The 15,069-nt window shown below is 39.1% G+C and overlaps 1 protein-coding gene across 1 annotated transcript in view; it reads right to left on the bottom strand.

The window, feature by feature from the left end:
* The window catches only part of LOC136832631 (uncharacterized), a 95,847-nt gene extending 83,495 nt beyond the window's left edge, over nt 1-12,352 (bottom strand). The window contains 1 exon segment of the mRNA XM_067093886.1: nt 12,073-12,352. The gene's annotated coding sequence lies outside the window, so the exon portion shown is untranslated.
* Between the last annotated feature and the right edge of the window lie 2,717 nt (nt 12,353-15,069).

Genomic DNA, 15,069 nt, shown 5'->3' with positions numbered 1-15,069 from the left:
TACTGAGGATTGGCTGAATCTTTGTGATGCATGCAAGTTTAGCAATACAGTGCCTGTTCCAAAGAATGGCATATCTGCAGACTGCTTTAACTACAGGCCAATTTCTTTTCTCCCTTTGGTCTCTGATATTACTTATTATTAAGTCACTACTGTATATAAGTACGTAGAACTTAAAGGATTGTTAGCTGATACTCAATATGCATACAGGAAGCAGTTAGGTACCTGCAGGGATCTTTTAGATTTGACATGCCATTTGCAAGAGAACCCTGATACCGGTTTTGAGTGTAGAATAACTCAAATAGATTTTAGTGCTGCTTTCAGTTTAGTAAATCACACAGCCCTCTGGAATTTGGAGTAGGTGGATATGTTTTAAGTTTACTGTACTTCAACAAGATTTCCTTACAGGGCTGCTGTTGATTGGATCTTTGCTGAACCAAGACTTATTGTGTCTGGAGTTCCACAAGGTAGTGTTCTTGGGCCACTATTATTTTTAGTGCATACAAGTGATACGGTTGCTGGCTTGGAAAACAAGATTATTCATTATGTCGATGATGCAACACTTGTAGGTGTAGTCAAGTCTCCACTTATCAGAAATGAAGCTGCCCTTAGTCTCAATTGTGATAAGGACCGGATTAGTGAATGGTGTAGTTGGTGGGATATGAGGTTGAACTCCAGGAAAACGAAAAGACTGTTGGTTAGTGAATCTTGTACAGATTTTCCACCCCATCCCCTCCCTTCAGTTGATGGGACTCTACTGAATGAGGCTTAAGCTTCAACTATTTTAGGTGTAACTTTCAATTTGCATCATACTTTTGAGAACCATCTAAGGAAAGTGTCAGCAAGTGCCTCACGAAAATCATGTGTTGTACAAGACGCATCATACACTATCAACAATGATAAAATCAATGTAACCTGTCTTAGGTCATTTTCCTTCCTTTACTAGAATACTATTCTCCAGTATGGATGTCTGCTTCAGCTAGATATTTATCTCTTCTAGATAGATTGGTTCATAGTGGTAGGTTTCTGTTTCTAATATTAGCAGTTATGACTTGAACCATCATTGAATGGTCTCTTGTTTGTAACTTTTTTTTCAAGTTGTATTTTAACAGAAATCTTTCACATTCGCAATTGATCCCTGATCCCCTTTTCCTGCTGAGAGGAGCCAGATTCGCAAAAGCAGAACCAATATGTAGTGACAATAACTGGATTTCTGGCACCGATATGCGCCAATCTCCTGTTATCTGTGCCAATCCCCGGTTATCGATGCTAGTACCACCGATTTTCGGTTATCGCCACGCTGCCAGAAACGGAACCCCCGCCAATAACCAGGGACTGCCTGTAATAATAATAATAATAATAACAACAATAATAAGGGCAACAAAGAGCCATCAGGATCATTCTGAGATTGTCACAAAGGCATAGATACCCACATTGTTCCAAAGGTGCTAGAATGCATTTTACAAGCATTCCTCTCCCTCTCTTCATAGTCATGGCCAAGAGGAGGGTAAAAATGCTTGGAAGGCTCCTAGATCTTTCCAGACAAAGGGCTGGGCTACCAGCTTGGGTTTAGGAGGAAAAAAGCCTCCTCCCAAAACCACACACAGAAGACTTGGTAACACCCAAACATTTAGCCTAAGCTGTCTTCATACCCATGGGGATTTTCACAAAGCTGCAAAATATTTTAAAGAACCACAAGAATTTGATCTTCTCTCTACTCTTGCCTTTACCGAAGTAAGAACATCTAATGCCAAATTGTTCAGCAGAATGAGACTAATGTGCAGAAATCTAACAACAGAAAAGGGAAGAAACCATGTCACACCTTCTCAAGACAAAGTTTGCCAAAAAGTTGCCTGATCTGGACAGTTAGAATCTGTCTCACCAGGAAATCAGACTACTGTATTCACTACAGCAAACACCACAGGCAATCTGGGACCAAAGCAACATAAACAATGGTTTGCTTCAGAAACGCACCTATGTTAAGAGCTTTAACAAGACTAGAGTTGAGTGTGGCGCCATGGCAACCTCCCCAAGAATATTATACACATATGAATACCTGTACAACGATCTCTTGAAAGTCTCCTTCCAAATCGACTTGCTGGGGTTTTGTCATAAAAGTTTTTTCTCAAGAGAGATGAAGACACTTCAGTCTCCTCCAATGGCCCCTCCTAGGACCATGGTGTATGACCAGTACCACCATTACCCGTTAATGCAACCCACGACAAGGATGACCTGTACCAGTATCAGTTCTGAGCCAACCCGTTGCCCCATGTGTGACAGACCTCAGTTCAGTATACTGTACCCCTATACTGGATCATTGCTTTGGACTCCTACAAGGCATGCCTTTATTGTGAGTGACCCAGGAAAACCTCAGCTTGCCCCTGCATTCATGTGGATCCATCCACGTGTGAGAGGAATTTCATCCCTCACAGTACCGCCTAATCTTTATAACTGCAGCTTATTTATTATTATTTGTGTGTGGCCCTGGTATTAATTTGTAAACTACTGTTATTAATTGCTAAGTAAATGTAATTAATCGTTAACTGAGTATAATTACGCCTTGCAGTAAATTGACTTAAAGAGTACCGAAGGTTAGTATTCATCTTCTTTCCATTTCCCTCACAGTCTTTTTGTATCACCGTCAGCCATTTTATGGTGCTCCATTGCTTGGCCAAGGTTGGCAACACTGGCAACCTTGCTTAAGCTAGATAATTGTAGGAACTCCCCAAGTAAAAACGCGTACGTAAATTAAAAACATAAACACGAGCCGAGATTCCAGTCACAAGCGAATAAGCACTTAAAATCCGTGCTGCTCAGGTTAGTGAATTGTAGCATTAGGAACTGTCGAGATTTCATGCACATTTACAATGATTAAAGCGTTATTTTTCAGATTACTTTTTATTTGTAATGTAACATCCATTTTACTGCTCAATTCGGAAGTTAGTCCATTTTTGCATATACACAAATGGCAAATCTGTTTTGGCCCATGTTCGGTCAGTAGAAAGCCAATGGCTAGAGCTTGATTTTGTGTCTGAACCCTTCACAATTTAAGCTATGGATATTTTAGAAATTCACCAAGCCATGTGTTTTATATGTTGCTACATTTTTTGGCTGTTCTTGCATGCTATAATTTTAAATCGGGTGAATGCTTGCAAAATTAGCATTAATTTGCAAGGATTGAACGTTCGGATGAGTATTATTTTATAATGGAAAATTTGCAGTATAATAAAACCAATTTCACAAGCTTTGGCCTCGAAGGCAAAATTTTCTCAGGTCAGAAGTTTGATAACCTGAAATTTAAGCAAGCTATTCACATTTTGCTTTCAATTTTAGTAGGATAGGCATATACAATTCGCTATGGAACATTAAGTACAATATATATAATCGCCAGAGAAAAAGAGAGAGAGAGAGAGAGCCGCTGGATTATATTTAGCCGATCTGAGTTAAATAGGCGTTACATTTATTTTACTACGCAGTCCTATTTGGAATTTCATATTCCCTAACTATCTGCTTAGCCTAACAACCCCACATGTGTTGCAAACATATCAACTTCAAGTACAAGCAGACCCAGGTTAACGGCAGGGGTTCTGTCGCTGGCGAACCACTGCTAACTTGAAAATGGGCGAAATAGTGCCTAAATCCCTGCTTCATGGTGCTGTTAACAAGAAATCAGTGCCAAAATCCCAGCTAAGCGGCACCGTTAACCAGAGATCCATGCCAAAAATTTGGTTAACAACGTTGCTAGCCAAGCTCCATAACATCGCAACGCCATCAACCGATGCTGCCAGTAAGCAGGGACTGCCTGTACAGGCAATCACTTTTACTGGGCTACTACATCCTATATATATATATTATAATTTTACAATATGCTAAAACCATTAACTGCCATGTACTTCTTAAACTGACTGCACTAATGTGCTACTCAGTTCTTGTGTCCTTACACTCCTATTCATACTTATTGTAGCTCAATTTTGCACCTACATGCCCCTTTTACTTTGTGTGTTACTAACAAAGTACACCCTTGCAGTGCCTATTGTTGTGCTGAATGTGCCTCTTGATTAATTTCACTCTAAAATTGAACACCTGCTCCTGTTACCATTGTGTCCGTGGCCAGGTTAAGCAAATTCACTTAATTATACCTTTGCATTGTAGGCTTTGACCCGTGCCTAAGTCCACGTAATTGTACCTTTGCATTTGTAGGCTTTGACCCATGCAGCGTGTTACAACACGTATGCCTTGGTATTTGTAAGTTTTGAACCGTGCAGTGTTTCCAAATACACACTTCTGCATTGTAGGCTATGACCCGTGCAGTGTGTTAATCCTCAATTTCTATCAGTGCCTAGTGCATTTATCTTAGCCTATGTAGTTGTGCTTCATGTACACCATTGCTGGCCTAGTGCATTTATTTATCTTTTTATGTACTTAGCCTATGCCATTTGCACTTTATGTGCACCCTAGCTGGTGTCTAGTACGTTTACCTGTGTTGCTCCACTTCATGTGTAGACAAGCAGCACATTTTATACCATCTGCACCATTGTGCCAATCCCGTGGAGTGCCACATACTTAGTTCTTCAAAACCATTTTCCTTTACAGGTGTAGCCTAGACAAGCTCACTTCCTTATTTTGCATACACTGCCTAGTTCAGAATGCCATTTCCATTCCATGCAATTGTTTACACGGCTACTCATTATTCATTTATGTGAGCTAACAATGCACTGCCTATGGGCAAAGCCTTTCAATACAGTGCCACTTTTGCACTGCTAACTCCTCCACAACAAGTCTTCTCGAGCAGTTGCAACATCCAAACTGGCAATTCATCCAAAATGGCCACCTATGAGAAGGCAATCGCTTTCTACATGTGGACAGCACAGACGGCAGGCTATACTGGAGTGCCGTTACGAGTCCGTGTAAAAGTGGAAATGAAAGAGTGGCTTGGCAGGCGGCCCTGGCATCCATCTGTAGGGGGAGCCCTTCTGCTAGAACCTCCAGTTGAGGGGCCTATCATTGTGGCACCTCCCAAAGGTTATGATGGAGGTTGATGGGTCCTTGCCTGCCATGACGCCAATACGATATCCCTCATAATACCGCTAAGGTCCTCCTCCACCCTAAGACGACGACAAATGTATGAAAATGCAGGAAGGCTTAGGACAAAAATCCCGACTTGTATGTTTGAGGCAGTGGATTTCCTTCCCGAAGACTACAAGCTACTCACACGACAGGACCTCAAGTCTTGCCTCTTTCCTGAGCCCTCTGCTTGCTTGTGATTTATTCAACTGAGATACCCAGTTGTATCATATTTGACCTTATTTTTATCATTACTAAAGTCTGGGATGAACTCAACATACCCTTTGGTATTTAGCCTGTTCCTTTCTCGAAGGGATGAATCATTCACCTCTGAGCTAGGTTATCAGTTGACGGTGCTGTGTTAGCCAAGTTCTGTGGGGCATTCCCTTAGTAATAGATTTATTGGATTTAGTCTACCCCACAGACAGTACATTCATTAATCAAATGTAGGCTCAATATTCTTAACATTAAGTATGGGTATTTTTATGTAAATTTCGTACTACCTATTCCGTGTTTTATGCTGCATTTAATTAGTAGCCTACTGTTTTACGTACAGTGCTGAGCTAGCTTGCGTCTGTGTGGCATTCAATTAGTTCAATTTTATGACCTTAGTGTATGCTATTTGGATCTGACAGTGCACTACGAAAATATGAACACTTCTAAAGAATAACAATTGGTTCATCAACAATTAACATTATAGCAGCAGTGAGGAACTTAGGAGTATTTATTGATAATAAATTGTTGAAGAACCATATATTGCATATTACAAAAACTTGTAACTATCATATTAGAAATGTTGCATTTATTAGGAAATCCCTAAATGAAGACTCTGAAAACAGCAATTTGCAACCAAATACTTTCGAGGCTGGACTATTGCAACTTTATATACTGCTGTCTCCTACTAAGAAAATTACGAGTACAAAATAAGTCGCAGGTTACTAAAAGGACTTACTAAAAGGACTATGTCTCTGTGATAAAATAACCCCAGCACTGAGCTACACTGGCTCCCAGTAAAAGCTAAATTAGAATACTGTACAGGTATTACCCTACTTAAAATGGGGTTAGGTTACAAAAAACCCATCGTCTGTTGGAAAAAACATATCTTGAATATAGTCTAGCCTACAATAGGGTATTCAATACCATCTATACATATATGGTAGCCTAGCCCACACTATACAGTATACAGGCAGTCCCCAGTTAACGGCGGGCTTGGTTAATGGCGATCCGGTTTTATGGGGCTTGTCTAGCGACGAAAATTGGCAATTTTTGGCGCAGAAAATCGCCAATTTCTGCTTATCGGTGCTGATAATTGGGTACTGGCGCGGATAACCGATAAATCGGCGCTTTTCGGTGCCGATAAGCCCCAAAAAAGTGCCGGAAATTGCCGATTTTCAGTTAGTGGCAATTTCCGGTTATCATCACACCCCCAGAACGGAACCTCCGCCGATAACTGAGGACTGCCTATACTCTATAGTAAATATTAATATCAGCTTATTCTGGAGGTTCACGCAGACTGACCTGTGATAATTCAATACAGAGAAATTTAATAGCAAACAAGAATTAGCTTAGCCTAAACTATGGTATATTGTATACATATACAGTATAAGGTAGCCTACTGTAATCTACTGCATATTCACATAATATTGTATTTTATATAAACATCAACATAAATATGCATCTTTTAAAAAGTTAGGCTTAACTTCATTGTATCCAATAATATTGTATGTATTCTCATTATCGCTTTTGCAATCAAAGCGATCAATGTTTTGGTTTGGAAATCAATTATGCGGTAAGTTTATTTTGCCATATTTAACTCAGTTCAGAGAGCTTTTCTTGCTTCTGGTTACCGTAAATGAATCTCTCAATACTTTATTTATATGAGATAAGGTTATTTTTCGTTATACGAAGTGTTTTTAAGTCAAAATATAACTTAAAACGTCTGATTGTGAAATTAATAATTGCTATTTTTTTCATTAATAGATGACGTTAGCCGTTAAGGGGAAGTTTGTTTTGTGTAAAAAAAAAACAAGATTCCATTTCATCATAAAACAAGCTTTACGTATTTACTGTATTTTTATCAGCATGAAAACAGCAGTAATATGTTTTTCATGCCCAGTAGTTTTGATTAAAATGCTTTTCCTCTCAATTTTATTTATGGTTCAGTTTCATCCATGTTGCCGATGCAAGATAATTTATAGTCATTAGCAGCTTGAACATTGTTTTCTAAGCTTCAGCTACAACTTGCGGCTTAAATTTAGCAGTATAGTTCCTTGCTGATCTTTTTCCATAGCGAATAAGGGTATAATGTAAAATTAATCAGGCCTATTCTACTTAACATCATTTGTTACATAACTACGGTAATTGTTTACTACCGTACGATGGTTGAAATACTAGCAAACCAGCTGTGGCTATCTGATTCAGTTGTTATTAGCAAAAGAGCAGTTCCTCGTTCGGTCGTTTATGGCTGTACACATTTATCATTCTCTCGTTCTTTTTTAACTAGAAGATGGGATAAAGAGATGGAGGAAAAGTTGGTCTATTGTAATTTGGTGTCTCTCGCTGCCTCACTGTATGCTGCTGACTGCGCCCACGCGAAATTGAAAAATATTTTCTAAATATTGTTGTATCGGTATGAATTGCTAACCCCATCGCAAAATCAAATTTTGTAACTCAAGCACTACCTGTATAGAATACTTCTTAGAGTCTTTAAAGCACTAAAATATGGTGAACCAACATCTCTGAGAAACTGCTTCAGCCTTTTTAGACCTGAAATGAATATTGTAAGCGAAGCATATAAGCTATTTGAACTTAGGACAAATTGTAAATTGGGAGAGAGAGCATTTGTACACTGTGCACCACGACTATACAACAAAATACTGCCTGAAGTGAAGATCATACAAAAAAAAAAAAAAAAAAAAAAAAAACTAGTCTCCTATTCTGCAGGAGCTACAATGCTGACAAAAAAACACAAAAGACAATCATAAAATATAAGAAGCAACCTTGGCCATGTGTGCCCAGGTTCGTTGAGTGTTTTGGCTCTGGTAACAAGCAAGACGTCCCTTGTTCTCCCTCGACCACTCCACAGGTCCACAGCCCTTTGTTGGTCGACTTGGTTGAACTTCAGACTGTCACTTGATGGGCCGGAGTTCAATTCCTGCGGCTGGCTGATGAAGAGTTAGAGGAATTTATTTCTGGTGATAGAAATTCATTTCTCGCTATAATGTGGTTCGGATTCCACAATAAGCTGTAGGTCCTGTTGCTAAGTAACCAATTGGTTCTTAGCCACATAAAATAAGTCTAATCCTTTGGGCCAGCCCTAGGAGAGCTGTTAATCAGCTCAGTGGTCTGGTAAAACTAAGGTGTACTCAGTGGTCTGGTAAAACTAAGGTGTACTTAACTTTTTTTTTTCCACAGGTCCACCAACCCGTCGCCCATGTGTGACGGGCCTCAGTTCAGGATACCCATATACTGGACAGTTACTTTGTGCTCCTACGAGAGATGCCTTTATCGTGAGTGACCCAGGAAAACCTCAGCTCACTCTTGCATTTGTTGTGTGGATCAATCCACGTGTGACAAGGAATTTCATCCTTCACGGCACCACCTAATCTTTATTATCGCAGTTTATTTATTATTATTCATCTGTGCCCCTGATATTAATTTGTAAACCATTGTTAATTGATGAGTAAATGTAATTAATCGTTAACCAAGTATAATTACACCTTGCTGTAACTTGACTAAATGAGTACAAAGGTCAGTGTTCATCTTTTCATTTCCCTCTCAGTTTTTTGGGCAAGGGTGGCGAGTAACACTGGCAACTTTGCTTAAGATATATTAATTTTAGAATTCTGCAAGTAAAAACACGTAAGTAAATTAAAAACATAAAAACATGAGATGAGATTCCCGAATCAGTACTCCAGAAGGTTATTTAAAACCTTCCTATATTGTGGTCAATCTTTACCATGACCCTCTACAGCTAATGGGTAGTGTGGACAACTGAGAGATGCACCTATAACTCACTAACAATGCTTCTAAATGAAAACTTGCATAGAATAAATGTTGTTCAGCATGCCCGAATCTACTTAAAAAGTACCTTGCCTGACCAATTTGCTTGATTTTCCCGAACGACAATTTTTTCAGTGGAGCGGAACTTTTTCTAAGTACAAAGCTGACGTGAACGGTGTCATGCAGCACTGCGCCCCTGTGGTTCTTAAGATGGCCGAAGTGCGGTGCTCCTCTCACCCCGTAGTTCATAAGGCTGCCGCCGTATGTCACCCCGACCTGACCGCAGGAAATTTAATTCCGTCCAATCGTATCTCAGGCTGACCCAGGTCATTCCCTAGGGCTTACGTATTAAATACAGTACTTCAAACCAACCACAATGTGTTCTATCGATATGATTCATAGGCCCAGGCCAACCAGAGTCAGGCGTTCTTTCCACCTCTAAACACTGCGATGGAGAGTCATGATTTGATTTTGTTCCCAAAAGTTAACACTGTGGAAGAATTCAATGGGTACACAGACCTGTACATTCTGACGGTTCTAGAGTTCCTACGAACACTGGTGAATTCACAAAGTAGCTATACCAGCAAAGACTGCTAGGGGACTTTTCCGGGTTATGTAGTGCTTGCAAAGCAGGAAACCGCCGTTTCGTTCAAGATGGGGTTCATCCAGCCACTGTTTACATATGGCGCTGCATGAACCGTTGGTGCAGAAAGATTTTGAATAAGGTAAGTACAGCATTTACCTTTCTTTTTAATTTGTTTTATTGCTAGATGAATTGTGATGCTTTGGAATGGAGCCTAGTATGCAGTTTATCATTTTCTGTAACCCCTGTGGCTAGCGCGCGCAGAGCAACATTACCTCTTGCCAGAACATACGAACTTGCCAAGAATCATTCAAAATGTGGATAAGGCGCGTGGCACCATTCCACCATCCCCAAAACAAAGCAGAAATGTTAAAACAAATTACCATTACAAAATCAGCGTCCGTTCTAATGTAGGTAGGGAGTAGCCTAACCCATGTTTACGTACGCTACCAGTAGCCTAGGCTAGCGGTTTCCGTAGGTGCAGAGTACCGGGTCAGCCTCACGTATGTAGTATAGTGGGTCAGCTACAAGTAGCCTAGGCTAGCGGTTTCCGCGACGCTGTCACATGCAGTTTAGTGGGTCAGCATCACGGTAAGCAGCATCACGAATGTAGAGTATGTAGCATCATGTAGTGGGGGTCAGCATCACATATGTAGTATAGCAGGACAACCTTTTGTATGCAGACTAGTGGGTCAGCAAAACGGGAATTCTGTACGTTACGGGCGGCATGGAACCCACCTGTTGCTTTCCCCCACCCAAAACCCCACTTCCCGACAGGGTCCACCTTACCGTTTCGTAGTTTTCCTGTTGCTTTTTCTTTCGGCACCACCGATAAAAGCAGCGTTTTTCTTACCGTTATGAAGCACAGAGGGAGTATTTTTGTTCATTGCGTTTTCTATGGCGATCTTTTTGGCGCCAAAATGGGGGTCCCATGGACCTTCACAGGCTCCCAGCTAACAATTTTGGAGGGGTCCCTGTGGGTATGCGAGGTTTGGGAGCCAATGATCTGCCATCGAGCCAAGGCGATGGGCTGACTTTTGTCAGATGTCTGCCCAAATGTTAAAGCAACAGACTGAGAACATTTATTATACTTTTTTTCTGGGGCGCCCCTCCACCAAAGGTGCTCCGAGACCCGCAAACTCAATTCATCAAATTGCCCGAGATAGCCTTTAACATCTTCTATGTTGTCACACTCAAACTGTCTAACACTCGGAAATAAAGAAGTCTTTCACTTTTCTTGAACTTTTTAATCTTATACCCAAATTGCATCTTGGCTCATATAACCAAATTTCAGACATCTACTCTTGTGCTGACTCCATCCACTGGCTGTATTAGAAGCAGTAATTCAGCCTACAGTATCTCAAAACTTTTGGACACCTAGTCTTGACAGCTTGGTGAGCCATTACACACACACATTATAAACATTGTTCAAGCCTTGATAGGAAGCCAGTGCAACTCAAACAATAAACAATAAATCCCACTGCGAGGTGCAACACCATTATCTTGCCACTCTAGCTACGTATCACGCACCTCTCTAAGTTGCATCTTAGTTGAATAAGCAAGGCTGCTGGTATTATTTCACTTTAATACCAATTCCAAAGGTTGGAAAGTACATTTTTTTCTTTGATACCACAACCGCTCCCAGTCGCCCCAATTCGTCAAGTACTAGCCCAAGAGAATGTATTTATAACAAACAAAAGACTGCAAATATCCAGGTAGGCAGCAGTAAATTTGTGATTGATTTTATTACGATGTTCATATTAGGCAAAGCATCGGCCTGTTAAGGAGGCCTAAAAGCACAGCATACGAACTCCAATAAAGGGTTGTGGTATTTTAGGTTAATAATCGTCACCTGAATATAACTCGATACAAATATCACGGTAAATTTTACAACAAAACAAAGGTAATAAATAACTAAATAAGAGGAAATGTTAAAGTAAATAAGCTATTAACCGTTTATTACGAAAACGAATACAAAAGTGAAAGTGGATAACGTCTTACAAAAGATATTCTTAACCTTTACCTTAGAATGTATATTCCCCAATTCACGCCTGGGCCAACCCAACTACGCCTAGTCCAATCGGACTTTCGTCTACGCCCAGGCATAAAGGCCTGGCAACAAACATCAAAATAACATTCGTTTCATGAGCTTCAAACACAAACTGATGCTATTTACCTGGCTGGCACAACCATGTTCGCGCGACGCGCTGCGGCTCAAAAAATATCAAAACTCGAAGCGAGACATGGCGGGGATGTTGTGGAATAATGGAGAAGCAATAAACGTCACTTTTCAGTCACCGTATATACCATACGCTGTTGATTATAGAATCCTTTCACTCATGCATCCCCGAGTGCATAGTTTCCACTGACACTACAGCACATAACGTCAACGTTGGGAAAAGTCAGAGATTTGAATGAGTACTTACGTAGCAGCGTTTTCTCCCCTAACCCTGCTGACAAGATGGCGTAGTTCTGCGGCGCGTTCATGCGATATTTCGTAACCACAACACAGCATCCTTCTTCAGTGGATCTCCACGACAGTGTTATTTTCGTGTGTTTTACTTTGACAAAATAAATCCACGTGTCAAATTAACAAGCTATTCACGCTGAAAAATTACGTGCGAATGATATTAAAATTCCTGGTACCCCAAGGGCGTTATCTATTTTCACTCGGGAGCTGAACGCGGCCATGTTCCAATAATCCAGAAGCAAGGAATATTTGTATATATTTCTTATCATAATACTCATCAATAAAGGAATTATAATTAATTAGGAACAATCCAGGGGTAATATTTATAAGTAAAACTGATATTTCTTGTAATGTAACAATAACTTTCATAGAAAATGAGAATCAGAGTTGCTAATACTAAGCGATAGCGAAATTATTTATTTCATATTTCCCCTTTGACGGAATAAGAAAACTGAATAACCCACGAAAATCAACCGTGAAGAGAATTCATCCCATCATTTCCATCCACATATGCGGTAGCGTATGCTATACATTATGCAATAATGCAGGCCCATATATTAAATGGAATACAGTATAATCATGTTTTTTTTTATATTTACAACAGTGTAGAAAATTTGTTTTAAGCGATTCATCGCCATATAATAAACAATTTATGTGAACCATTTTCATGTTTACAGTTTCTTGGGACACGGTACAGGATCATGCAAGAGTACAATAACACGTGTGTGATGAAATTCCTCACGTGTACATGCGCAGTGACGTTACGGGCGGGAATTTTAAATTTTGGTGACGTCAGAACGCTCTCGATACTCTGATACGTCATCGAAAAAAAATATCAAGCTAGGTCCTGAAGAACACTCGCTGAAATCTAGATATTAGTCAAGTAATACCTTGATGTAATACTTTTGTTTTTCATTCTAGCACTTACATGATAATTATGCGTGGTATAATGGCCGATATTAATTTTGCCAGACCTTTAATATGGGCATGGCCCATGCTACCGAACGTGATATATATCTGCAGGGACTGATCTACACGCAATTGGTTAAATAAAACATGTTTTAATATTAAAATTCCGTTATTTTTATTTTCGTTGCTTTTTACTTATAATAATGTGATGTACCGTGAAAAGAATAATACAATCCAAGAAAATTCTATATCATATCATGCACTCACAACGGCTGTTCCATGGGCAAATTTTATTTTATTTATATACTGTATATTTTTATTATTGCCTTACCGCTAATTTAAGCTATGTAGCACAACACCGGTATTTTTATTTGCGCGGGAAGATGGTCTATTCAGCAATGTTAATAACACACAGACGAAAATATAATTTAAATCAGTTCAATATAATCATAATTACTACTGCAAGTAAGCTTTTATTGATTAATTAATATAATCTAGAAACGAATCATTCTTTTTTTCCTGTTGTAAAACGACAACTATCAAAATACCACAGGCTAGGTTATTTTTCAAGTTGATTGCCAGTAGACTCCCAGAATAGGCGAGATGTAATATAGATACATGTAGAGGTAATAAATGCGTCGCTAAGATACTGTATACACACACACACACACACACACACACACACACACATATATATATATATATATATATATATATATATATATATATATATATATATACAACACTATGCCCAAACAATAAATAATATGACTTAAACTAAAAATAGCAAAAGGTAGGGGTATACTGGGTCAAGCATATTCTTCCTGCAAGTAACTTATCTGATCTCTGATCATAGAAAGGCTAGAAGACACAAAGGAAGGATTTAGAATCTAGATTCGAGGATTGGTGGCATTGTTCGAGGACAGTTTTGAGGAAACAGTAAAAGACACAATACACTGAGGGGAAAAAGAATAGTAAAACATTTAATATCTAGTCTTACAAATGATAATTTAAAAGAAGCTTCAGAAACAACTGAAAAAGAGCTCATATCAGGGTAAAACAGATGGCAATTATGGCTAACTTAGTTACAGGCAAAATTTGTTGCAAGGTGCGGACAGGGAACTCGTACTGGAAGGGACAAGCAATGAAAACGTGAATGTATGCCAAGGAAATACTGAAGCTTACCAAAGAAATAAAATGAGCTGCAAAAAATAGATAACTAAGTTTATCGAGCATTATGCTGAAAGCACCAAGATATACAGCATACTGTGACGTAAGATCTGAAATAGGAGTTTCGTCCAGCCACTGAAGGGATATGAAGCAATAGTATCTGAAGCATAAACTCAACAGGAATAGGAATAGTCTCCTCTGTGAAATAACTTTCACAATTTAAAACACTTTAGATTATGAAAGTTTGAGTGTATGAAGCAGTTACACATAAATTCAAGAATAGCTTGGTAGATTAAAGAAAATCAGTTGAAATAAACCACAAAAATTTGAGCAAAAAGGTATGGAAAGAAGTAAAAGAAAAGGCAACACTGAATATCTGCAGAAAGTTTAAGAAGTGCATCAAAGAAGCACAGTGCGGTAACAGGAAAAGATTTAAAAGGATAGAAACTAAATGTTCGTTATGTTAAAAGTAGATGAAAATTTAGTGTACTGCCATGCATACATAAAGCAGATTTGGTGCTATGCACCAGCCATGTCATGAAGATGAACTAATAGCTAATATTATAACTAACTTTTCACAGACCTGCCTGCTAAATAAATTCAGAATAGGAAGGGCTTTATCAAAAGCATACCATACATAAAGTAAACAAGCACTGTACAATCGAAGGACAACTAGAGCAAGCAAGTGAACTATTTCAAAAGTAAACCCTTACTATTCCAGTTACAGTTACAGAAACTAGCACGCTTTTTAAAAACCATTTAAAATTATATTGTGTGCATTACACCGGTAAGTGCATAAAAGTACTACCCTTTGAAAAAAGAAAAAAAAAAGAGAATTGCCTGCTTATGGTACGAACTATTGGCCTGTGTCACA

This window comes from Macrobrachium rosenbergii, chromosome 50, assembly GCF_040412425.1.
Source record: "Macrobrachium rosenbergii isolate ZJJX-2024 chromosome 50, ASM4041242v1, whole genome shotgun sequence".
Lineage (NCBI taxonomy): Eukaryota > Metazoa > Arthropoda > Malacostraca > Decapoda > Palaemonidae > Macrobrachium > Macrobrachium rosenbergii.
This window is presented reverse-complemented; position numbering and strand designations above follow the sequence as displayed.